Source organism: Ornithodoros turicata, chromosome 3, assembly GCF_037126465.1.
Source record: "Ornithodoros turicata isolate Travis chromosome 3, ASM3712646v1, whole genome shotgun sequence".
Classification (NCBI taxonomy): Eukaryota; Metazoa; Arthropoda; class Arachnida; order Ixodida; family Argasidae; genus Ornithodoros; species Ornithodoros turicata.
In genome coordinates this window covers 66979099-67005765 of record NC_088203.1, presented here as the reverse complement: position 1 = coordinate 67005765, position 26667 = coordinate 66979099, and positions in this window count along the sequence as shown.

Genomic DNA, 26667 nt, shown 5'->3' with positions numbered 1-26667 from the left:
GGTGACCACACGGCAAGATGGAAACCGCCGCTTAGCTTTGTTCAGCTGCGTCTGTATGTGATAAACAATATTTAATGAGTCCTGGGTAGGCTTCCTTTGTGGAGTTTAACTCCGATTGCATGATGTCTCGAAGCTTCTTCTATGGTGTCATATCTCTCAGCTGGCGAAGGACACTTTACTTCTAAAATTCCGTCATCGTTTGTCAGCCTGTCGGGGTTTGTGCATAAACTTGGCAACCCGTCCACATTTCTTCCCTTTGAGATGCGGGTATTTCAGCTGAAATGCTTCAGCCGTATCATTTTCGTGGTCTAGTCCATATTGCACTTGAGGATTGTGTTTCAAGCTTTTTGGATACAGTATTTCGTTCACTATGCGACTGTACTTGAAAGATGCTTGATGCGGCCTGCAAATACTGTACACAGATGTTGAAGGGATCCCAATCATTGTTTGTTCGTGTCATACTTTTGTTTTGCTCTACAGTAGCCTCTGCAAGGCCCTCGGCTTCCTATATATTTATCCTTACATCAGACAGAAACTCATTTGCTTTTGCAGTATACAGGGTATCCCAGCCAAATGCGAACAGGTTTTTAAAAATATTGTTACGACGACGACGACGGTGTCGGCAGGGACGGGCGCGTGTCACGCACGGCCGTTCTCGTTCTGTCCATTAAACCATTGCCATCACCACGCTGTGCTGCCCGTATCATTCGGTGGAGGTGCCGGTCATCCTTCTTCGAAGCGCTGTTGTTCTAGCCATCAACGCCCCAGCCCCGACCCCAGGACCAACAGAGACGACGACGACCGTAGACGACAATGAATAAGCCCTGAAGATGAACGACGTCCGTGACAGCAGCGTGTGATGGCGGCCAGGTTGGTGCGGGTGATCTATGTCACTACAGGCACTGGACTACCGTGGGGAGCACAGCGTCACCATCAGCGTCACCTCAACCTCATTTTTCACCGTTCAACACCTGCCGTTCGTCCACGTCCACTCGCGAGCTGTGGTGCCCGGGGGTCACTACTTCAAGGAGGGGGAGTAATGTAACGGACGGTAGATGAAGATGAAGTGCATGTCACGCGCAACCATTCTCATGCATTAAATCATTACCATCCTGACGGTGTGCCTCTCGCAACAATATATATGTATATCACTTTTTTCGAGATGAAGTCAATTGCGATATAGCATATGCTGAAGGGAACCCATTCAGAGGGCACCAGCAAACTCCTAAAGCAAGGTCCTAGTTAACTTTCAATAATTAACTTTTGAATTATAAAAGATGCGAAGTTGTGCCAATGAGAACATCGGGTCCTTTCGGTCACCTGATAACGTAGCCACTTTCAGAACAAAAATCCGTTGGATAGATCGTCCGCAAAAACATCGTGAAGGAACACCATTTTTTCTTTATTTTGTTCATTGCTCATCTTCGGAGACTCGTCTTTCGTTCCCCCCAAATGGGGGAGGGTGAAAGAGCACACCATCCCGTCTTGCGTCCTGGAAAAAGACTAAAAGAAAGTAGAAAATGTAACCCAAGATAAGGGCAGTTCCGATAGCGTCACCCGATACATTTGTTTTTGTTTTGTTTCCGCAAGTTAAAGCTCATCTTCGACGCATGAGGTCGACGCACTGTGCTCCTTCACCCTCTCACATTGGGAGTGAAGGGAAGACGCGTCTCTGGAGATGCGCAATGAACAAAATAAAGAAAAAATGGTGTTCCTTCAGGAATTTTTTGCGGACGATCTATCGGACGAATTTCTGTTCTGAAAACGGCCACGGTATCAGGTGACCAAAGAGACCAGATTTTCTCATTGGGACAACTGCGTAGGTTTTATAATTAAACCGTTAATTATTGAAAGTTAATTAGGACATTGCCTTAGGAGTTTGCTGTACCCTCTTAAAAAGTGCCCTTCAGCATATGCTATATTGCAACTGACTTCATCTCGAAAAAAGTGATATATACAGGGTGTTCCATTTAAGATTGACCCCACCTTTACAAAATAATGAATCATCGCAGAAGAATGAAACCAAGTGCATAGTGTTTCCAGTGACCTGGAGCATTTAATTGTATTTTTTGTCGCGCAATTAGCTGATTAATTAGTTAATTTAATTTTCTAACTTTTTAATTAGGAGGATCACACCGGAGATGTCAACTGTGAAGTTGTGGGCGTTGACATGAGAAAGCGAATGCAGTGTGTTGCAACTCTCTAGCTCATACGAGTCTTTTTTCCCGGGCCAGCAGAAACGGCCCGGAGTTCCGAAACTACGACATAATCAGTTTCCGTCGCGCGAAAAGAGCGCTTCATTGCAGCGTTTTCTCACGGCCGCTTGACGAACAAGCATTGATGCCGTCCGTTCCGCCTATGCTGTTATCTGTCACGGTGCGGGGACTCCAGCGAGGTCACTGCGGCGCTTTATCTCTTGATTCTTTGTTTTTAGGCGTGAAGCGACACAAAACACGGGAAGCGGAAGATATCTGCTCACGGCTTACCTTGAACCACGAGCGCGAGATTATTAAATCAATAAGAAAGAAAGGAAAGCTGTGGGCTATCACTATGCCGACATTCTTTGTTGAACGCTCTGAGGCACAAACAATGCCCTACTCCAACGAACAGAAAGCGGACATGGTCCTTGCCCTAGGTGCTGCATGGGGCAAAAAGAAAAAGGCAGTCAAGATATTTCACAGGTGGCACCCTCGCACAAGACCACACCCATCGACTATTGTCCGTCAATACGAGGCGCTGAAGATATGGCAGGTTCCTCAAGGAGCGTTGTAAGCCTGCGGGGCTGTCAGACGATGTTCGCATCAACATCTTGGCATTTCTTGAGGCCTACCCTGAAGCTAGCCTCCGCGAGGCGAGCAGGCAGACAGACGTCCCGTTGTCCACGGTGTTTAGAGTGGTAAAAGAAGCAGGCCTCCATCCATACCACATACAACTTCACCAAAGGTTGGAACAAAAGGACTTTGAAAGCCGGTTGAACTACGCCAACTGGCTTTTGCAGATCGTCCATGAGAGCCCCCAATTTCTAAGAAATGTCATATGGACTGACGAGGCAAATTTCTCTCGTGACGCACAGGTGAACTTGCATAACGCTCGTTACTGGAGCGCTACTTATCCGCATTGCCTTGGAAGGACGCGCCACCAGTATAAATGGTCGCTCAACATGTGGTGCGGTATCTGCGACGGAGCTCTCATTGGCCCCGTCTTCCTTGATGGGACACTGACCGCGGTGAGGTACCTCAATGAGATTCTATTCGGCCCTGTGGAAGAGTTCTGCGTCAACGTTCCTCTGGCACGGCTTGGCAAGCTGTGGTTTCAGCACGATGGCGCACCCGCCCACAGCTCTAGCCAAGCTCGTGCCTACCTCGACAGGGCATTTCCTAGCCGATGGATAGGAAGGTACGGACCTGTGTCGTGACCTGCGAGGTCCCCAGACCTGACGCCGTTAGACTTCTTTCTGTGGCGATATCTGAAGGATCGCGTGTACGACCAGGAGACAACAACACCTGACGCCCTTAAGGCGAGGATCACGGAAGTGTGCCGTGGAATCCCCGCGGCCACGTTGCGGAGGGCAACGGAGGACACAATTAAGAGAATTGTGTGACTGAGGAAGGCGATCTTTTCGAACACCTGCTCTGAATGCACATAGTATTGTTTCGGTCATGTTAAAATACCTGTGCAATGTTCTGTAAAATAAGTTGAATGAAAAGAAGGCACACTATTTTTATCTACGCGTTTAATTTTTTGTTTGCTTGAACAAACTTCGGTTGCCAGTTTGAAAAAAAAAGACGATGGCTTGGTTAATAGCGTTTCCTGCTTCCATTCCCAAGGTCGCGTGCTGTGAACGCGGGCGGAGACGCAAGCACTTTGTTTGAAGGCACGGATTGCATAGGCATGCCGTCTCCTGGTGTGACTTACATACGATCTTCCGTGTGTAAGATTCCACCCACGTTAGAGAACTCCAAGTGGCCAAAATTAATTCACAGGCCGACTACCGTGGCGTCGGTCATGATCACCGCTGTCTCCCCTATAGTCATAACCCCCCCCCCAATTATTACTGTTATTATTTACATGCTCGCTTGCTTCCTTCCTTTCTTGCTTGCCCTGTGCAGCATCTAGGACAAGCATCGTACCTACTGTCTCTTCGTTGGAAAAGACATAACTTGTGCTACAACGCAGAGAGTGGGTGCAAATGAAAAGGTGTAAAAGAGCGGCTTTATAAGTTTCATAGCCCACAGCTTTTCTTTCTTTCTCATTGATTTAATAATCTCGCGCTCGTGGTTCAAGGTAAGCCGTGAGCCGTTATCTTCCGCTTCCCGTGTATTGTGTCGTTTAACGCCTAAAAAACAAAGAATCAAAAGATAAAGCGCCGCAGTGACCTTGCTGGTGTCCCCGCACCCGTGACAGATAACAGCATAGGCGGAACGGACGGCATCAATGCTTGTTCGTCAAGCAGCCGTGAGAAAGCGCTGCAATCAAGCGCCCTTTTCGCGCGACGAAAACTGATTCCGTCGTAGTTTCGGAACTCCGGGCCGTTTCTGCTGGCCCGGGAAAAAAAGACTCGTTTGAGCTAGAGAGCTGCAACACACTCCATTCGCTTTCTCATGTCAACGCCCACAACTTCACAGTTGACATCTCCGGTGTGATCCTCCTAATTAAAAAGTTAGAAAATTAAATTAATTAATTAATCAGTTAATTGCGCGACAAAAATTACTATTAAATGCTCCAGGTCACTGGAAACACTATGCACTTGGTTTCATTCTTCTGCGATGATTCATTATTTTGTAAAGGTGGGGTCAATCTGAAATGGAACACCCTGTATATACGAGGGCTGTTCAAGTGAAACCGGGAATTTCTGTCTCCTGAGTGTCCAAATGGCTCGCGCTACCTGTTTTTCGTCATTTTCACACGCGACAGGCCTCCGCCTTCACCACGTGGTGGTCCAAACTTTGTGCAAAACAGAAGACATGTGCGGTATAGCAATGTGGGGGAGGTAAACATTGCTTCCAGCACCGTGCGTCAGAGATTTCCGGCGCACGTCAAAAGAACCCAAGGTGGTCCAAATTACCCGCAGTCCTACCCTGCGGCACGTGCAACACTGCACAGACAAACCTTACGTGTAACAGCACAGTCAGTACCATTACCATTATTTGGACAAGATGGCCGACAACGAGGGGAGCGCGCACATCGAACAGCGAATTGTCATGAGGTTTCTCGTGAATGAAGGCGTAAAGTCATCTGAAATTCAGAGAAGACCTCAGGCTCAGTATGGTCACGATACACTTGACCGCAGCAAAGCGTTTGATTGGTGCAAACGGTTCCAAGGCGACCGTACATCAGGGCTGGACAATCCCGGCTGGGGCGGCTCAGAGTCCAGTGTCAGAGTTCCTGATAATATCCATCTTGTGGAGCGCCTGATCCTCAAGGGCCGACGGATAACATGTCTCGAACTGGCTCGAAAGATGGACCTTTCTGTGAGAACGTTGAACACTATCATTCATGAGCACCTCCAGTTTCGGAAAGTTAGTGCCCGTTCGGTCTCGAGGTAGCTCTCCGTGTTTGACCGGCAGAGAAGGCTGGAAATCTCCCAAGAGCTAAGGAACCGTTTCGACACTGAAGGACAGCCGTTCCTTGATCAGATCATCACGTGCGATGAAACGTGAGTGCACTATTTCACTCCTGAGTCTAAACGTGCATCAAAACAGTGGAAGCATCCCGGCTCGACAGCTCCCAAGAAGTTTCGAAGCACCCCGTCTGCGGGTAAGGTCATGGCCACGGTTTTCTGGGACAAGGCTGGCGTTGTTCATGTTGATTTTCTGCCCAGTGGTACCGCTAACAATAGTGCATATTACTGCCGGGTTCTCAGGGATGTGCATAAGGCGTTGAAACAAAAGCGGCCGGGCCTCATCACCAAAGGAGCCCTCCTCCTACTCGACAATGCACGCCCGCGTACCGCGCATCTCACAACACGCACTTTACAGGAACTTGGCGGGGAGTTGCTGCCACATCCCCCTTACAGTCCAGACCTCGCCCCCACCGATTTCCATCCCTTCGGGCCACTCAAGGCGTTCCTTGGGGGCCGCCACTTCAGCTGCGACGACGAGGTCAAGAATGCGGTCCGATCATGGCTGCTACGCGCGGGTAAGGATTTATACGCTGCTGGCATCCAAGCCCTCGTGAAACGCTGGGACAAGTGCATTAGTGCAGCTGGAGATTACGTTGAAAAATAAAACTACTTTCTCGCCTGTAAGGTTATTTTACTTTTGCGAAAAATGAAAAGTCCCGGTTTGACTTGAACACCCCTATATATCAGTTGCTTAAGCAACTTTTTGCCCTGCCGCCTTCCATGTACATAATAGCTCATGGTAAATAAATTTCAATTCAATATACAGGGTGTCCACGCTAAGTGTGAACAGATTTTTTAAAAATATATATAACACTTTTTCCAAGATGAAATCAATTGCAATATAGCATATACTGAAGGGCACTCCCTAGCAGGGCATTACCAAAGTCCAAAGGCAATGGCTTAATTAACTTTCATTAATTAACTTTTTAATTATAAAAGCTACAAAGTTGTCCCAATGAGAACATCTGTTCCTTTCGGTCACCTGATATCGTAGCCGATTTCAGAACAAAAATCCGTTCGATAGATCGCCCGCAAAAAATTCGTGAAGGAAAGCCCTTTTTTTCTTTATTTTGTTCATTGCGCTTCTTAGAAGACGCGTATTTCCTTCATCCCCAACGGGAGAGGGGGAAGGAGCACAGTGCCGCCTCATGCGTCGAAGATGAGCTTTAACTTGCGGAAACAAAACAAAAACAAATTTATCGGGTGACTCTATCGGAACTGGCCTTATCTTGGGTTGCATTTTCTGTTTCCTTTTAATCTTTTTCCAGGACGCGAGAGGCGATAGTGTGCCCTTTCTCCCTCTCACATTGGGGGTGAAAGAAAGACGCGTCTTCTAAGAAGCGCAATGAACAAAATAAAGAAAAAAAGGGCTTTCCTTCACGAATTTTTTGCGGGCGATCTATCGAACGGATTTTTGTTCTGAAATCGGCTACGATATCAGGTGACCGAAAGGAACAGATGTTCTCATTGGGACAACTTTGTAGCTTTAATAATTAAAAAGTTGATTAATGAAAGTTAATGAAGACATTGCCTTTGGACTTTGCTAATGCCCTGCTAGGGACTGCCCTTCAGCATATGCTATATTGCAATTGATTTCATCCTGGAAAAAGTGTTATATATTTTTTAAAAACTCTGTTCACACTTAGCGTGGACACCCTGTATATATACAGAGTGTTTCACGAAAATCCTTTGGCTGAATAATTCGTGAACAGGTGGCTCTATCGAAGAAATCGGCCATGAACTGAGTAGTGAGCGGCTCATTTGCATACGCTCACTAATTAAATAAACAATCTACTTTTAGCTTTTACTTCGCACGCTTACGGTACCTGTGTTGTACGCACCGGGACCTTCAGCGAAAAATATTGCAAGAAAAAACCGCATCGACAATTAGTGATTTTTCGAGTAATTAATCGGTTCCGGTTTACATATTTCTTGCGCGGAGCAGTGCACCAATGCGCTCTTTGGATCAGCTGTCCGGCTATCAATTTCGTGTCCATCCGCATGGTTGACACACGGGGTTGACGGAAGATAAGGAACAGCCGCAAGACCGCAGGAGACGCTTTGGTGTTCCTTCTCCTTCTCTACACTCTTAAAAATGAAGTTCACCACATAGCACGCTTCTAGCCAACCATCATCCCGGATGACAACGTTCTCTCCTTGGATTTGATAAGTATGGGAGGCGTACACTTCTTTTTTCTTTTTTTGTACCAAAGATGCCGTACGTAATGACAAAAAGAAAAGCTCTGCCTCCCGCCTTCAACAAATCGGGCGAGAACGCTGTCATTCGGGATGATGCTTGCCTAGAAGCGTGCTATGTGGTGCAGTTAATTTTTGAGAGTGTACCCACTAGTTCACTGCGCTCGCGGCGCATTCGTCATCATCCATGATAAGAGCACGCTATCTCACCTACGGAACGACAGAACCGGCAGGCGCAGTTTACCAGTCGCTTTGAGAAGGAATATCAAAGCGTCCCTTGCGGCTGTTCCTAATCTTCCGTCAACCCGGTACGTTGTGGTAACCAGGCGGATGAACACGAAATTGGCAGCCGGATAGCTGTTCCAAAAAGCGCGTTGGTGCACTGCTCCGCGCAAGAAATATGTAAACCGAAACCGATTAGTTATTCGAAAAAATCACAAAGTGTCGATACGGTTTTTTTCTTGCAATATTTTTCGCTGATGGTCTCGATGCGTAAAACACAAGTTCCGTAAGCGTGCGAAGTAAAAGTTAAAAGTTAAGATGTTTATCTAATTAGTGAGCGTATGCAAATGAGCCGCTCACTACTCAGTTCATGGCCGATGTCCCAAGGATCTATACCAAAAAGAAATTTCTTCGATAGCGCCACCTGTTCACGAATTATTCAGCCGGGAGATTTTAGTGAAACGCCATGTATAGCTGAAATAAAAAATGAAACACAGACTACGAAGGTACGGGAAGTAAGAAAAAAGGGGGATAATTTATTTACATTTAAGATACTTGGAATCCTAAAAGGTTTGTCTACGTTACGGCGCCTTCGTCAGGACAAAAATATGTCAGTGGCACACAGAGATTGTAAAGGCTTGCATAAGGAGGTAATCGGGAAAGGGAAAAACCTGGCGGTTGTCAATGGGTCACGTTCGAGAATGTTGTCTTGTCAGGCTCAAGTGTGAAGTCATTGTCCTTGGGGGAGTGGCTTTGTCCAGGTTGTGCCACCGGTCCAGCTGAAAAGGCATTGGAAAAAGTGCCTTATCTACGAGGTTAGACTCCTTAATGTTGATAGCATGCCGGGGTCTTTGTTAATTGTCGATTGGAATTTCTAGATTAGGTAGGATTCGTGGTGCTCTCGACAGCGGTCAGAATTGAAGTTTGACTGGAGAATAAAGATTGATACATCGTTAGTAGAATGACCCGGCTGCTTGAAATGGCGGGAAACTGGAAGATTAGGTTTTTTGGTGACATCCGATCCGTTGTTGTTGAATAGGACTCCGAAATAAGTTTTTGGCTGCCTCACATATTGTGCTTGACATGCGTTACATTGGATTGCACAGATAACGTTTCAGGAATTGCAGTCTAGGTCTGCATTGATCTTGGCTGTAAAATTGGAGTTGGTACTTTTGACTTCCTGCGTGGTCTGCATTTGTTTGCAAATCTGACAACGTCGGCCATTACATGGGTGACAACCAATCCAAGGATTTATCGCACTGTTTACTTTGGAGCGGACTAAGTTATCCCGCAGATTACGTGTACGTCTGTAAAAGCGACACGTGGTGGTCCGGGAAAAATTTCCTTAGTGCGTTCGGACTGGAGGAGGATACTACGGTGGCGATTACGTATGCTGTTAATGTTGGAGATATTTCCGGTGAATGTACAGTTATGTTTGCCGAATTTGTTTAAATTCGGTGGTAAAGTTAACTACCATTCACCGGAAATAAAAGTAAAGTACCAAGTACCATGCATAATTCGTACTTCAAGTAAAATACAAAGTACAAAATTGCAAATGTACTTAAAGTAAAGTACAAAGTACTTGGAGCACCCACCAAGTACTCTGTGATTTCAATACATACTGATCCGCATTCCACATATGTGTCGTGAGGTACACTATCCTCGTAACGAATGGCCATCTGGAGTCGGTCGTGCTTTCTCCTTTTTGCTTTTCCTACAATAAAAACCGTCTAAGTTTAATTATTTGCATTATAGTTCTAACATTTCGTCTACTATAAGTTCTGGCATGTTGTGTGGCCTATGTGATATCATTGCAACATCACGTATCACAGGCTGTCATATCCGAATCCTTGCTGCGAGTTAAACCAATTTGAAATTTTTGGGTGTCTTAAATCCCATTAAATGTTTCATCAACAGGGTGTCTACCAAACTTCATTGTTCACATTCCATGGCTTTCCCAGGTTTTCCGTGGCCATTTGGAGCTAAGTTCGGAAGCACCCTGACCATTAAAAGTGCCACATATTGCTGATGACTCTTTTATATCTCAAGAGCAACTGTTGTATACGGCAAAAAGCAATTTTGAATCAGCTAAAAACAAAGAAAACACAGTGACCTATCTTTACTTTTAAAGGGACTTTTTTTTAATTCTCTAACAGAGAGCTCCTTGTGTGTCATTTACGAACTTGTGCTTCCATTTTTCGGTAACGTGCACTCGCAGCATATCACTGTGTCATATCTACTTACAATTTTCCCTGACAATTCCAGGTCTTCCCTGATGTTAGACACCCTGGTCAATAAAGTTGTTGCCGCTCTAAAAAATGTAGGTTTTGCAGTGTGCAACAACAAGAAGACGAACACTGGACACTTATTATTATATTGCACTTGATAACATAGGCGCCGACTGCGGGGGTGTTTGGGGGCCTGAGCCCCACAAGGAACTCCCGTGAGCTTCTCCGGGAAGTCTACCCAGCTGGCACTCGAAATGCAATTTTCGAGAAATATCCTAAGAACCGCGTGTTTCATGCAAGTGATGATGAAAATCCCGTAAAAATTTGCCTCCCAACGTCGCAACACTGAATTCCAGACACCCCGTCCGACCTCTGTGCATGAAAGGGGGCGGGGGGGGGGACGTTGTGCCCCGGCCCCCTCCGGCAGATTGAAAAGTCTCCGCCTATACTTGATGACTAAATGACTTGATGGCTAAAACATTTATTAACTTACTGACAAGACTTTCGGCTGACTACACTCAAAAGTGGTCCTCTTTTGAGAGAAAATAGTGATGAGCATATATGTTACGTTATTAGGAAACCTTCTTGTGAGGAGGATAAGTTTCCCTTCGGCGTGCGGCTCAAAAAGCCCATGTTTGCCCGTTGAAGCAACAGCATTTCAAATGTCTCGTCCTTCAGCCGATTACGACGCGGTATCTGCACCAGTGCTGCCTTTGAAAACAGGCGTTCGACTGGACCCGACGAAGGAAGAAAGCAGTTTAATTTCTGAAACAGTCGTCTGATATCAGGGAAGACATTTAACTGTGTCAGGTCTGCAGGTGGCTCTTGCAGGTACTGCACGCATGCTAGCGACACGAGGGGAAGAGGAAACTGCTGATGCATCCATTTCGAAATCAAAAAACACCTTCTCACGTTATTCTGTGCAAGAAGACGTTCCTTCCAAACTATTCGCATAGGCTGTTCCAATGGCGGTTGCGGCCGCATCTTTAACTTCACCGACAAATACATTTGTGGCCCATTCCCTTTTGTCCTGAGGCAGCCAGAAATGTTTCAACTTGGGATGACAGATTGCAGCGCACAAAAACACGCTGCTTTGGTGGTCAACATTGGTTAAGCCCCTGGACCTCTTTTGCAACCCTTCAACGATAGCATTAGCGATGTTCGTGCAGTGCTTCAGTGATGGCGTCAGTGCTGTAGCTGTTTTGTAGACTTGCCGCACAGCTGGCATGAGGTGCGCCAAGTAGCAGTCCTTCTCTCCCTGCACCAGGTCTATCGCAGCTGCTAGCGGATCAAACACTTTGGTCAACTCCTGAAGGAATTCAATTTCAAGCATTGTTAGCTTCGGAATTTTTAGGCGGCTCATTATCTCCGGAAGTTGAGAACGAACTCTTGGGTCTAACATCCCCTTAACCGCATCGCAGGTTGAGTTCCATCTTGTGCCAACAGGTGGCTTCATTGAGAGGTTCACCAGCTCTTCCATGTTTTCCCCTGCAAAGGTGCTGTGGATAAACATTGACTAAAGCTTGGAACATTTAGCCATTGCCGAACGATAGAGCTTTCTGCATGCAGTCTTGTCACCGTCAAGAGATATTCCGACGTCCGCAGTTGCTACGAGGTTGCGCGTGTGCACAGCGCAACGCATGTGCTGTGGGAGCACCACTATGCCCTTTTCACTACGGGAAGAAAGTACTGCATCTGTGTCACTCAAAAGTGATATCTTCTTCTCCCTCACTGTCCTGAACATGCTCTTTTTCATACGCGTACTCACGAAAACACTTCACAAAGTTCGACGCATTATCCGTGACCGTGTAAGTTATTTTCTTGTAGTGATGTTCACCGATGAGCTCCTGGTTCACCTGGGCAAGCATATCAGCTATTCTGTCATACCTGTGTGATTTTCTGATGCGTCGACATGCAATGGCACATGACATCGTTCCCGGCTGTTTGTCAACCAATGTACCAATGTAGAGGCCAGTCACAAGCTCCTTGAAGTAATCCTGCTCTACTAAGGACAATGAACACTCATTTCACAACGAATAACGTAATTAGGACATTTGCGTCCTCTTGCCGACATCTCCGTGCATCCTGAAGACAATCCTGCATCTTAGGCTGCGTTGGCTCTGCGTGCTGCGGCTTTTCCGAAGCGTAGGCTTTGTGTGTATGAGGGTGGACCCTCTGTAAAAATTGTACATATGCATATTGTATTGCATCCTGTACATGAGTCAGTTGGGAATGAAATAGGCACACGACGCGAGGATTCATAAGCATACGATATCGAATGAATATAAAGTGTCCTGTGTATACATCAGGGTTTGTTACCGGAAACAAACAATTTCTATCTGAATTCCATAGGAAATAAAATAAAAACCGACACAAAAATATTTCTGTTGCCATTACTACAAGAGATCGAAACAGAAACAGAATTCAAACCACAGTAACCATAAGGGAAACCTATTTTTCGATTCCAGTTATTTCTGAACAGGCAACCCCACAAATTTATTTTTTTATTTTTTTTAACATTTGGTAGCCACAGCGTATAACAGCCAATTAGACTTAAACGCATAAGAAGCGTGAGTGTTCGTGACTGTAGTGCAGGTGCAGACCTGCATCACAAAACGTTTCAGCGTCATGTTTATTGTTCTTTCATGCGCAGCAGGATAGATGGAAACATGCTTTATGGCGTCATGTTCCTGCAAAGAAATGGCGCCTTTAAAGGGGCTATGAAATGACTTTTTTCTCGTTTTCATCAGAAAGAAAACCTCTTTCCTAGTCTAGAACCAAAATGTTTCCTTCGTCATGCGAGGAGTATTCTCGGGAGCGAATTTAAACGGAGCGGCGAAGGGAGGACAGCTGGCGCCGCGCCGTGGCGTGCTGCCGAGCGGGGACACAGCGAGCAACTTGACGGGACCACTGCCGGCTCTGCTACACGTCATCGTGACGTGTCGTGGTCCCGCCAGGAGCATGCGCCGTAGGATCAAGCGTATGCGTTCAATTCGAGTGGAAATCTCCATGACGGCAGCTTCCGCGCGATGGTCGCAGTCTATCGCAGTCGCATCCTGTGATTTTCGTTGATATGCCGAGACAATGTTGAATAGTTGGTTGCCCTAATTTACGTCAATATTCGCTTGGCATCCAATGTCATATGCTTCCCACTGACCAGACGGACAGCTTTTGATGCCACGAAGCAATCGGACCGCCGGAGTGGAAAGACGATACGGTGCCATCGACTGCTCGTGTTTGTAGCGGACATTTGCATGATTGAATTTACGAAGGGTACGCTGAATCTCTTCAACGTACTGGATAACGAGCTCAGTGTCGTCTAAATCAAGGTGTAGCACCATCACAATACCTGTCCACACCGGGGAAAGAACATCCACCTAAACGGCGCAAAAGTGAGTATTTTTCGTTATTGGGGCTAACAAAGGTCTCTCATTCCGTGTGGTTCAAATGCTATCAGAGATTTTGAGGATTGCGTAAATGGGTTAATTCTCATCTGCGTGACTCTGAACCTTGCCGCCGCTTACGGCACATGGAGAGTAAAAAAAAAAGACAAAATAGAAGTTACCGAATCTAGTCCCTAAACTCAGGTGGTGCACTGTGCAGGTGGTGTACACTTCGTTCAGCATGATCTTAGAAACCATACTTCAGTAGTATGGGACGGACTCTCATAGTGGACGCTCAACTGTCCTGAACAAGATTTAATTAGCAATTAGAGCTAATTGCCCCCACATTAATCAGCACCCTCCAGGGAGCCACCACTCTAAATGGGGAGCATCTAACTCGTGTCCAGACCAGCTGAGCGTTGTGCACTACAAGAGTCCATAAAAAATAAAAATAGGTAGAAAATAAAATAGATATATGGAAACAGAGTGGAGAGAAACAATTTATTCGAAAATCGACGATGCCGCGGCGAAGAAATCGCCCCGCAACACCTGAGTGACCAGCGCCCGCCATGTTGGTAGTTTGCACCCAGCAGTTGCAGAGATCGACGACAGGTGTCCACTTAGTTACAGGACATCACACCAGATGGTGCCACCATCGTAGCTCTATGCGAGAAAGACAGAACAAGACACTAGCGGCAGCTAAAAATGGCAACACTGCTGAACAAGTCTATGCATGCGAGAGAAAATGTCTAACCGCTACTGCTAAACAGCACGGAGAAACCGTACACATCGGGGAAAAGGTGATCGGTTAGGCCTAACCACAGCGTCACAACATTATGCAGCTAACACAAGGTGGGAACCGCTAAACATGCGTCAACACGAACAAAAGGCTTGCTCACCGCTAAACAAGTCTAAACATGCGAAAAAAGGCTTAACACGAGCGCGGTTAAACATCGGCAAATCACTTGTTCGTCACTGCTAAGCACGGGGGCACGGCAAATATGCGAGGAAAGGAGCGCGGCAAAACAACGCGGCAAATCACTCACCTTTTCCCCCGCGGCGACGGGTGCGACTGCTCCATCCGAGAGGCAGGCAGAAACTGAGCGGGCGCGGGGATTGCGGAGCAACCGAGCGCACATCTGCTCTCCGCGACACCCAGCGAGCAACTGACTCAAGCGCCGCGCCGCGGCAGCTACGCATGCGCGAGCTCCAAGCGCCCTCTGCGCCGCCCGTCTGTTTTGGTTTCGTCTCTCCGCGCCTCCCGCTGCGCGCGAGCGCTCCTAGCAGCGACGGGTGGCTTCTCAGTTTCGGTTTCGCTCTCCTTTTTTTGCACACGTTTATCTGAATAAAGGAAACGCGCACCGCGCTCGCGTCATCATTCTGACCGATACGTGGAAAACGCCATGTGTGGTTTATTCTCCTGCATTTCTCGTCGTCGTCAGGAAAAGACAAAAACTAAGAACTTCGCGAATTTATTCGCGGCATCGTGGAGGAAGCCTTTCAAGTCCACCGCCTGGAATGGTTGCAAGCACGTCAAGAAATGTGTCAGGACAAGATGAAGACGCTTGACCGTATCTTAGCGGCGGACAGACTCACGAAAAAGAAGTCCAACTTTAGCCTGGATAATCTGTATTGGAAACGCAGTTCCGATCCAGAGGACGACGACGACGACGTGCATTTCTCTTTGAGTCTCAGTCTCTTCTTTTTCTTCGTGCAACGTGTACGCAGGCAACATGTCTTCCCCCGAACCTTTTCGTTTCCGTCATCCTTTTCGCTGTATTTTAAGCGGTCCCTCCATGTGCGGCAAATCTACATTCGTTGCTAACGTGCTGAGGAACCTGAACGACGTGGTGGACAAGCCTCCGTCACAAATATTCTACGTGCAGAACTATGCTTCGCCGAGCATGCAGGACGAATTTGGAGACTCCGTAAAATTTACCAAGGAGCTGAGAAAGAAGAAAGTGAACGGCCAGAGCTTCTCCTTGGTTCGCTGGTTCGGTTACGACAAAGAGCACGACAGTTGGGTTCCGAGCAGTGACGTGGTCAAGATTGGGAAATGAAGTTTATCGTTCCCATCTGGCAGCAAATAAAACCGATCGCCAAGAGAACGCTGCAGTGCTTGGCGCGGAATTTGGCCGACGGCGAAGGAATATCGCGCGCAGTAAAAAAGACGGCCATAGCAACGGGGAGAGACGTGTTGGATTCCATGGAGGGCTCTGGAAACAACAATGGGAAGAAACGCCGCAAAAGACAACAAAAGGCGCCGACGCACCTGCAGATACCTTTGGTACGCCGTGAAGGTCACACATCCGCTGCGCGCTCCGTCATGACGTCAACGAAAGACAAAGAAGAGTCGCCGCTTTGTCTGACGACTGATGTGATGATATTCGAACCCCCTTCCATTCAATACAGCGTGGAAGATATATCGTACCAACTCTTTTATCCGGTTAACGGGGTAAATAATTCCGTGATCGAATTTTGTATTCAAAATTTGCAAAGGGCACACTTGGGTCTCTATGGTAGCTTCGTGTGTTTGACCGCGCGCATTGTTTGCGACGACGGGAAGAAATGGACGAGAAAGATGTCGTTTTCCCAATAAACCACCTGTTCAGTGGCATGTTGAAGACGGTCACCGTTTATGCGAACAACAAGCTCGTCAGTTCCAACGAGTTGTACGCTGACAGGAGTATTTTGGACGTCGTGCTTCATTCCACGCCCCTGGCTCAAGAAACCGTGTACGCGGCTGGACTCTTTGTCGAGGACAACGAACATTTAAAGAGCGATTACGACGTCTCGTCTCGTGGCCCGAAAAAACGTTACGAAACGACGAAGGGTGGAAAATAGTTTAACCTGGTCGGTCAGATCAATACCGACCTGTTTCAACAGCCGCGCATGATGGTACCGGCCTTCGAAATTCGCGTCGTTTTCCTGTGAAACAACGACGAATTTAAACTCATATCGGTCCCAAACGACAAGAAAACGTGTAATTACGAGGTGGACATTAAAGAAATGACGTTACACTTGAAAAAGGTGATGCTGGCACCTTCCCTGTTTTTGGAATACGAGTGGTGGCTTCAGACCACGCCGGCCATCTACGTCTTACGCAGATTGGAAACCAAGGTGCGGAGCTTGAGTGCCGGGAGCTTGGATGCTCACTTTGAAAATGTTTATCCCGAAAGGGCACCTTCCAAATTATGCGTCGCCCTGCTAGCCACGTCCGACTTTCTCGAAGACATCCAATCGACCCCCTACAAATTCCACCATTACGACCTGTGTCGTTCGATGCTTTCCGTGGACGGCCAGCAAGTGCGAGCCGAGTACGACTTTAAGAACGACCTCGTCAAAATTCCCTACTTCAACTTCTTGCAAGAACTGGGTGAAAAACATTTCAAGTACAGCTACGAGCGATTTAAAACGAACGGGTTCCTTCTCTACTTCAACTTGGACGTGGACAAGTGTTCTTCGGCTTCGCATCTGAAGGAGTGGCGAAAAGGAAACGTACGCCTGTAATTACGCTTCGCTAAAGCCCTTCCACACGCGGTCACCATCCTTTTGACTTCCGAGTGTCCCAAGCTCATGTGCGTCGACAAGGACCGTACTGTCACCTTCCCATAGAAACGATGTACGAGAGCGAAATCTTGGAACTCGTGTCCCTGAACCCCCTCGCTTCCTCCATGCTGAGAGGCATTTGCGCTTCGGACGAAGCCTACGTCTTCCGCAAGCCCGGGTATTTAATCAACAATACGGAAGAGCGAAGAGAGCGAAGAAAGCGCAGCCAGCACTGGCTGCTCTACCTGAAAACTACGACGGGTCTGCCGTGTTTTTCGACAGTTACGGACTTCCGCCCATCGAAACAAACCTTCGAAGGACTTTATCTGCAGTGGACGAGTATAACGACAAGTGTATTCAATCACCTTTTTCGCCTTACTGTGGGCTTTTTTGTATCTACGTAGTCACGCGCATGTCCAAACGCTTCAGCTTGAAAAATTGTGTATCCATATTTTCCTGTAACTTCGAAGAGAATGACGAAAGAATAAAACGTCTCCTCGTGAGCGAACTCGTTTCGTAAAATCGTCTATTTATTTTTTTCACGACATACATAAGACGCTTGCGAGACGATCTTCCAACATGCTGACCTGACGCTCATCGTGGCCGGTCACCGTGACGTCGAGGGATGTGTGGAGAAGCCAGTAGCGACGGACGATAGGTCGGTTGAAACCCGCGTTGATGGGACACGGGTCGACTCCCTCTCCTCGTCTATACTTTTCCAACAGCTCGAGCTTGTAATCTACGAAACGCTTCATTTTCTTTGCAATCTTCCCACTGACGGTGAACAGACGTAAGGGTATCGTCTTGAGAATCGAGCGAAAGTCTCCCTCGCAGCTATCGCCATGAATATAATCGCAGCAAGTCCCAATACATTCGCGTTTGCCCAAAGGTTGCAAACCGCTGCTCGGGCGTCATGACTGAGACGGAATGAGAGTACTGTGGGAACCAGGGTTCCCACTCTCGGGGCGTCAGCCCGTCCGTTCAGCGAGCACGGAAGACGCAGCACAGCCAAATAAACAAGGAACAAAAGGGTTTATTACCAACAGTAACAGGGAGAAGAAGATGTGGCCTCCCGCCGGTACAGCAGTTGAAATCCGAACTCCTGAGGAAGCCTCTCGCCTTGCTTTTACAGCCCGTTAGCTATCGTTGTAGCGCCCCCCATCGCTAACACGAGTCCCACGTGTACCGATGGTACCGGTGATACTTATGCGGTGATAGCTTATCACCCACACTCCCCATTTCGCTGTTCAACTCATAGTGTCCTTTAGATGTCTTCGTCGGATATGTCGGGCATTTCGATGATGATGTCCTCGTGTTGGCGTGCTAGGACGTGATGGGCGGGCGGTGGTAGAGGGTCCTGTCTCAGGAGTTCCGGACAGAGGCGCCTGAGGGTGGCCAATGCCGTAGCCACATCGATGCCTGAGGGTCGTGCTGCCTCGATCGTTGAGCGGTGGAGGGCGCCTCGTTCGTGTGTGGTCCGGTGGATCTACGGCACCGCGCAGACCGGGCAGAGGATCCTCCGCTCCTCCTCAGTCAGTGGCAACGGTGGATCTGCGGGGTGCCGGTCGGACAGTGCTAGTCCTCGGAAGGGAGGGGGGTCCTCAAAGGGTCGGATCCTCGGAGGGGGCGAGCTTGGCCGGCCCACCGGCTGTGCGAAGCCCAGCCAACTGGTTGTCCGTCGTGGACGACCGTTCACGTTGCTGCCGATCGTTGCTGCGGAGGGGGAGACGTTCTCTCCGGGGGCGACCTGCGTCCTCCATTGTCTTGGCGGCTCCGTCGGGGCTCGCCCGTCCTCTGTCGGCGGGGTCGCGGCATGGTATCTGCCGAGAGAAGAAAAAGGGAATACGGTGAGAAGTTATCTCCACATCGTGAGAGCTCGAAAGGGCTCTCCCCTAAAATGGCTTTGTGGAAAACTGCGAAACAGAAATCACACTAATATCACATAAATCGTGAGCACTAGGTCCTAGTGACCGCGATAGTGGCTACTACGTGCGCCGCCTGCAGGGACGCAAGTTGTAGCGACTGGAAGCTGGTCCGGTAGCGGGATCCGGGTCCAGGTGTTGAGGAGGCTGAAGGTCTCCGCTCTCGGGGTCTCGGAGGTGGTAAGGTTTCAGGTCCGAGATGTGCGCTGGCCCAGTTTCTTCGCCAATGTCACAGCGACGAAGCCTGTAAGTGAGGCAGGAGGAGCACGCACTTACCTCGAAGGAGCCATCCCACCTATCTGCAAGCGAAGCTGCAAAGCCGCGTGCCGCATCACTTAGCGGGTGAGTTCGTCGAACGACGAGGTCACCGATGCTGTAGGTGAGGTTCCGTCGACCTCGGTTGTACTGGCGAGCCTGGTCCAACCGTGCGACGTCCAGATTCTCCCGAGCCGTCCGAGCTGCATCGTCCAGTCGACTCCAGAGTTCCTCAGCGAATCTTGAATAAGGAGGCTGGGTACTGCCATCCCGGAGGCGTAGAGCATTCTCCACTGGAAAAGGTGCCTCTCGTCCCAAGTTCAGGAACGCCGGGGTGAAGCCTGTAGATCTGTTTACTGTTGTCCGTGTAGCGAACGCCAGTTCAGCCAGGCGAAGATCCCAATCACGGTGGTGCTGTCTAGTAAAAGCAACCAACATCATTTTCAGGTTCCGATTAACACGTTCGGTAATGTTAGCCTGAGGGTGATATGGGGAAGTCTTCTTGTACTGAATGCCTAAGACAGCGTAAGAATCTGAGTACACCTTACTTGTAAAGTAGGTAGCGTTATCTGTGATGAGGTGAGCAGGAAACCCGAACCGGCAAAAGGTGTCGAGTAGCCTTTCCCACACTCCCTGGGAAGTCAGCGTCCTGAGAGGAAACAGCTCAACCCATTTCGTGAAATGATCAGTAACCACAAACAAATACTGGTTACATCTAGTACTACGGGAAATGGTCCCATCACATCACAAGTAACTATCTGCCACGGCCTAGTGGTCTGAATAGGCTGTAAGCGCCCAGGGGGTATACCACCACGAGGTTTTGCTCTCTGGCATACGGGACAAGTGCGAACATACTTAGTTACGTCCTGCCTCATTCCTGGCCATGTCGCAACACGAATAACTTTTCATCAGTTTTCCTGCCACTGCTGTGACCTGCCAAGGCCGAATCATGAAAGTAACGTATGAAAGACTTACGCAACTTCCGTGGCACCACGACTCTGAATGGGGATGAGCCGTCATCGTCATCCGCCTGGGGTATGTATCTGAACAGGATGCCATCCTCGCCCAGCAGATAGGAGTCGTGCCGTCCGTCAGTCGTTCCGGTGCCTGCCGAGTCCTGCTCAGCTAACCATTGAGACACCCGCTGACAAAGGCCGTCCGCGCTCTGAGCGTCTAGGAGCTGCTCTCTGCTCACGACCGTGCCCCAAGACGAAGATACGTCTCGTGCCACTTGTGCTGCTGCCAGGAGCTGGGAAGGCGCCTCGGTGCCTTCCACTCCCCCCTCCGGTAGAGGCGCACGGGAAAGCGCGTCTGCTACCACGTTCGTCGAGCCCCGCCTGTACTCCACGTTGAAGGAGTAGCCTTGTAGCGTCAGGGCCCACCTGGCAAGACGTCCAGATGGGTTGCGGAGCCGCTGCAGCCAAGAAAGTGCCTGGTGGTCAGTCTGGACGGTGAAAGCGGTGCCGTCCAGGTACAGATCAAACTTTCTGAGAGCGAAGATGATCGCCAAGCATTCCTTTTCCGTGACGGAGTAATTCCGTTCGGCCGGATTCAGCGTGCGACTTGCAAAAGCCACTGGACAGAGAGTAGCGTCATGCTCCTGCAAGAGAACTGCGCCAACACCATAATCGCTAGCATCTGTTTGCACTACAAACGGTTTGTTCAGGTCAGGGTAGTATAGCCTGGCCGTATTAGCGATTGTGTGAGAAAGAGTCTGAAAGGATCGTTCTTGCTCCTCTCCCCACTGCCAGGATGTATCATTGCGCAACAGCTGGTTAAGCGGTGCGCTAACTCAGCGCAATTAGGAATGAATTGTCTGTAGAAACCAACCATACCCAAGAAACGCTGCAAGGCTTTTACGTTACCGGGAACCGGATACTCCATGATCGCCTTTAGCTTGTCATCGCTAGGACTGATGGTTCCTCCGTCCACCATGAAGCCGAGAAGGCTGATCCTAGGCGACGCCAGCTGCACCTTGGGGGGTTGATGGTTAGCCCCGCCTGCTTCATCCTTGCAAGACGATTGACAGGTGTTCCAAGTGTTCCTGAAAGTTTCTGGAAAACACTACAACATCATCCATGTACGCCATCGCGAAGTTATACTTCGCATCTCCCAATACTGTATCCATTAGCCGTTGGAAACTGTCCGGAGAGTTAGACAGACAGAAAGGCATCCGTAGAAACCCAAACAAACCCCTATGACAGGTAAAGGCTGTTTTCGGGACATCCTCCGGGGCAACTTGGACTTGCAAAAACCCTCTACTACAATCAAGCGTTGAAAACACTGTAGCGTTGCCCAGGGAATACATAATTGATGGACGGAAAGGGGTAAGAGTCCCTTAGAGTTAGCGCATTAAGTCGACGGTAGTCGACGCATAACCTAGCCGTACCATCATGTTTCGGAGCCAGGACAACGGGAAATGCACAAGGGCTCTGGGACCTTTGAGCTGCACCGGATTGGAGCATTTCATCAAGGGCAGCGTCTAACAAAGCACACTTATGCACATTCAATGGCCTCGGATTACAACGCCAGGGCCTAGCGTTACCCGTGTCTATGCTATGCTGTAACACAGACGACTTACCGGGTTCCTCCGTGAAGACACCGTCAAACTGCCGTTGTACGTGTTCAAGCTGACGGCGTTTCTCCTCAGGACCGTGGAATGACCCCAAGACAGTCGGGAACGGGGACTGTTAAACGGAAGTCGCAGCAGCTTGTTGAGCTGAACTGTTTTCCCGTGCCACGGCGAAGGGAAAAAATCCTGCTGATCCGTGGTATCCTCGGCCGAAAAAATCCTGGCCGAACGTATCCTCCATTGGGCAGGTCCAGCGCCAACTTCTGCCGGATGATGAAGTCCCTGCCCAGGATAATAGGCACTGCGAGGCCGGGAAGGTGGACGAAGCGCTGCTTTCGTCGTCTGCCATCGAAGCACAACCAGAGTGCTACTGCAGTCTATGCTGGAATGACGTCATCGGAAGCAAGGCGTAGGGAAACTTCCGTGGTCTGCAGGTGAACGTGTCTAGATAGGCCGTGCTCGTAAACACAGTTACCGATAAGCGAGAGCGTAGCTCCAGTGTCGATAAGGGCGATGTAATCTTTACCCAAAATTCGAAGAGCAATGTTTGGTTCTATACCCTGAATGTTATCCCGGACAGAAAAAGCAAAAGGAGCTAAAGCGTCTCCGTTTTTTATCTTGCTGCTTGCGAAGCCAGCTTTAGAATGATTAAGGCCAGTGATAACTGCCGACGTCGCTGAGCGAGCGTTCAGTGACGTCGGCTTCGGCCGTTTGCCGTTTGCAAACTGCGGGAATCCCGTTTGCCACGCGGGCAGTCCCGACGAAAGTGGTCGGGGCTGCCGCAGCTCCAGCAGCCAGCGGACGTTCGACGCTCTTGTCGCAGAAGGTACCGCTGTTCTTGTGTTCTCGTGCGCTGCTCCCCAAGGCTTCGGGTCGTGCTAGGTCTAGCAGGATGCAGTCCTGCTGGGGTCACCCTTCGTTCATAACTAAAGGGGTCAAGTTGCCGGTGGGATGACTCCGCAATGTAAGGGTTACGGTAGCTGTCATCCAGACTCACCACAGGTGAGTGCTCAACCGGGGCCACACCCGCAGACCACCCGCAACGTGGTTCCAAGACCTCTTTGGGTGGTGGCGGGGGCCGATACTCGGCTTCTGCCAGGAGGTCGCCTTGTATAGTACGAGCCTCCTGGGCCAACGCTTCTAGACTATTGAAGCGCTGGGCTCGGAGATAGGGCCGGAAGCACGGGTGGCGTTATCGGATTGCCCGTGCCACCCGTTGTTCCTCTCGAGCGGTGGGATCTGCTCTCTTGTACAGTTCTTGTAAGGCCCGAACGAATTCCAATAGGCCCTCATTAGGGTGTTGAGTTCGCCTATGTAATTCCTCTAGGATACGGTATTCGTAATCCGGTGGAAGGAATTCGTTCTTGAACCACTGCTGGAAGTCCCGCAGGGACTTAAACTTCGACTGCAACCGAAGCCAGCATGCGGCATCTCCGATTAGGGCAACCTGCAGGACGCGTTCTAGCAGAACTTCCTCCGAGATTCCCATGCCAGTCTGATAGGCTGTCAGGTCATCTAGGAAATCTGCGACCGACTTTTTGTCTGAGTACCCGGAAAAGGTGGGAACGGGTACAGAGAGTCGTAATGGCGCTTGAGCCTGTGGCTGCGAAACAAACCCGGCTGGAAGGCGTTGCGTCGTCGAACGTACAGAGCTCTGTTATGCGTGTCAATAGCTCTGTCGTTACTGCAGGGTTTGGCTGCGTCATTGCAGATACCTCAGCCAACGTACTTTGCGGCGGTATCCCCGCCGGTGCTTTCCCATCACCGAGCGGTCCTGTCGGCTCGACTTGTTCTGGGAGTCCGTAGCGGGCACCGCTACGTAGAAGGTGTCCGCGCGGCGGGGAACGCTCCATTTCCAAGAGGTGACAGCAACTGAAAAACACTCAAAAGACGACACAAAAACCAAGACACTAACGCACAATTCCCCCCAAAAAAGCTGATGAAAAATGAAATAGGCACTCCCATGCCGATCAATACTAGGCACCAAGAACGCCTGGGCTGCGTGCCCCCCGCCACCGAACGGACGACCCGGTTCCGAAAACGTTGGGCGCCAATTGTGGGAACCAGGGTTCCCACTCTCGGGGCGTCAGCCCGTCCGTTCAGCGAGCAGAGAAGACGCAGCACAGCCAAATAAACAAGGAACAAAAGGGTTTATTACCAACAGTAACAGGGAGAAGAAGATGTGGCCTCCCGCCGGTACAGCAGTTGAAATCCTTACTCCCGAGAAAGCCTCTCGCCTTGCTTTTACAGCCCGTTAGCTATCGTTGCAGCGCCCCGCATCGCTAACACGAGTCCCACGTGTACCGATGGTACCGGTGATACTTGTGCGGTGATAGCTTATCACCCACAGTACATACACAACGTTTTTTTTATTTATCGTGAGAGGTTATACATGAATCAGGCACCAGCTTTGGTTTCGTAGCCGGGAAGACAGCCCAAATACGGACGAAGGCTCGAGCCTAACCAATGGCTGGGGTTTCTCGACCAGAGTCCACCGCAACGACAGGTGGTCAGCTGATCGCAGATCCGCAAAAAGAAGGTCTTCAGAGGAGGCTTGAAGGTTAGTACCAGGGGTAGATCTCCCGTCAGTAGCCATTCGTAATCTGCACGAAAGGAGCGTGAGAAACACGCGTTTTTTTATCTGAAACACACGTACAATCTTCTTCAGTCACAGTGACACTGATGGTTCATCTTCTCCATCTTCCTTCAATAGTCGAAGTCCTTCGCAACGTACGTCTAACGGTACCGTCCGACACCCAAGAAACGGGCGAATCAATCGGTCCGTCCAATGCTTTTGCTCTGAAAAAAAAAGTGACTGGTTATAGAACGTATTAAAAATAACGAGGAAGCGTACCTTTGGACCACAATCCACCGCAATTGGTGCAGAAGAAGCGGGCGCTGCCCATCTCCCGAAATATGTGGGGCGGGAAAAAACCGACTTCACGCGCAGCGAAAGTGTTGTGCACTAGAAACGAAACTCTTCACACATTTCGATGATGACGTCATGGGTATTACTTACGAGGATCTACCAAGCTGATCATGATGTCACGAGAATGACGATCGAACGTTCCCTTCGACATTTATAGTAAAGCTTTTCCTCTCACTCTCTATGACGTCATTGAACGTGTTTGGACATGTTAAGACGTGTTTGAACATGCTTGCACGTGTTCAGACACAGACGGCGAACCGTCGAAGTCGTCCCTGGACACACTAGTTCCTCTCTCTCTCTCCCTCTCTGTGACGTCATTGAACGTGTTTGAACATGTTGGGATGTGTTTAGAAACGAGCCCCGCGATAAGAAAAGCGTCACGCAGCACGAATTAGACTAGTGGTTAGTGTATCCCGTCCAGTGTAGGAGGTTCGAATCCCTCACTGGGACGGTTACACAGGATGTGCCAGCGGTTCCTCTCTCTCTCTCTTTGTTGTCCTTGAACGTGTCTGGTCTCGACCGCCCCTGTGTCTCCCCTCCTCCTTGCACGATATTGGAGGAACAAAAGGCGGCGTCTTGTCACAGAAGCAAAGTGACGGATTTACGTAATCGATGGATATGACGTAAATAGGGTTAGTGCGAACGTGAGAACCCTGTAATATAAGATGGTCATCCCCCTGTACCCCCCTCGTCCACTATCCTCGAATCAAGACCATCGAGACAATGCTGTACACGTTCCAGACAATTTTGGACCTTCTGGTCCACATTCGCCCACCATTTGGTAAGTGTTTCTCTATCTCTTCTTGTTTAGAAATAGTTCCCTTCTCATACCTAACGTTCCTCTGTAGGTTTCACTGTAATGTACATTGTACAGCTATTCTTCCAGCTGATCCCCGGTGCGGGGGGAGACGTACCCCGCTTGGATATGGAGTCGTTTTTGCAAACGTTCGCCATCGTAGGCGAAGAGGACATAGAGACAGCTACCACAGAAGTGCTCATGGCGTGCTACACCACGGAGTGGCGAGAAATCGCTGTGCAGCGGAGACTAGAGGAAGAGCCCATTTTCAGAGCGCCCCAAAGCTTAGAGCAGCAGACTTTACCGCTAGAAGGTACTGCCCCTTTAAGCTTCGGGGCAGCGGAGCACCTCCTCTACGCCCTGGTGCACCAGTGGAACAGAGCGAGTGCAGCGGGTTGGAGAGAACTCGTCGAACGCTGGATGGCTAGTCAAATACCGTGAGTGTTTTTCGAGTGTGAGTGTTTTTTTATTCTGGTCCTTTATTACAAGACTGGATCCCTGGGTTCTTATGGAAGACCACGAACATCCCATGTATGCGCGACAGGCAATAAAGGCGTATCGTCTTTCGCATCACGCGACTCTCTCTCTTTCTTTCTCTCTCTGCCCCAATACAATAGAAGAATAATCACAGATCCTGCGTATAAAAGCGAGCGTGGGATAAACCACAGTTAAAGATGCTGTCGACGATGGCACCGAAATGTCGTCTGTGCCCACACAGCAGGTAAGTGCATTTCTGTGTTTAGATCGTTGTTTGATTAATGCCTCTTTTTCTCTATTTCATAGAACACTCGGGAGAATTATTTCAAATGGGGGGAGGGACTTCATGCCTAACATGAGGTCCGACTAGGCTCCACGAACTTCAAAATTAGGGTGAACATCACCTGCTCTATTCAAAATTGGGAGGCACACGAATTCATGGCAAATATGAATTCTGATTAGGCTTAATGGGGAATTGTGGTGCATCCCCCACACCAGTCAAAATTGGGAATGTG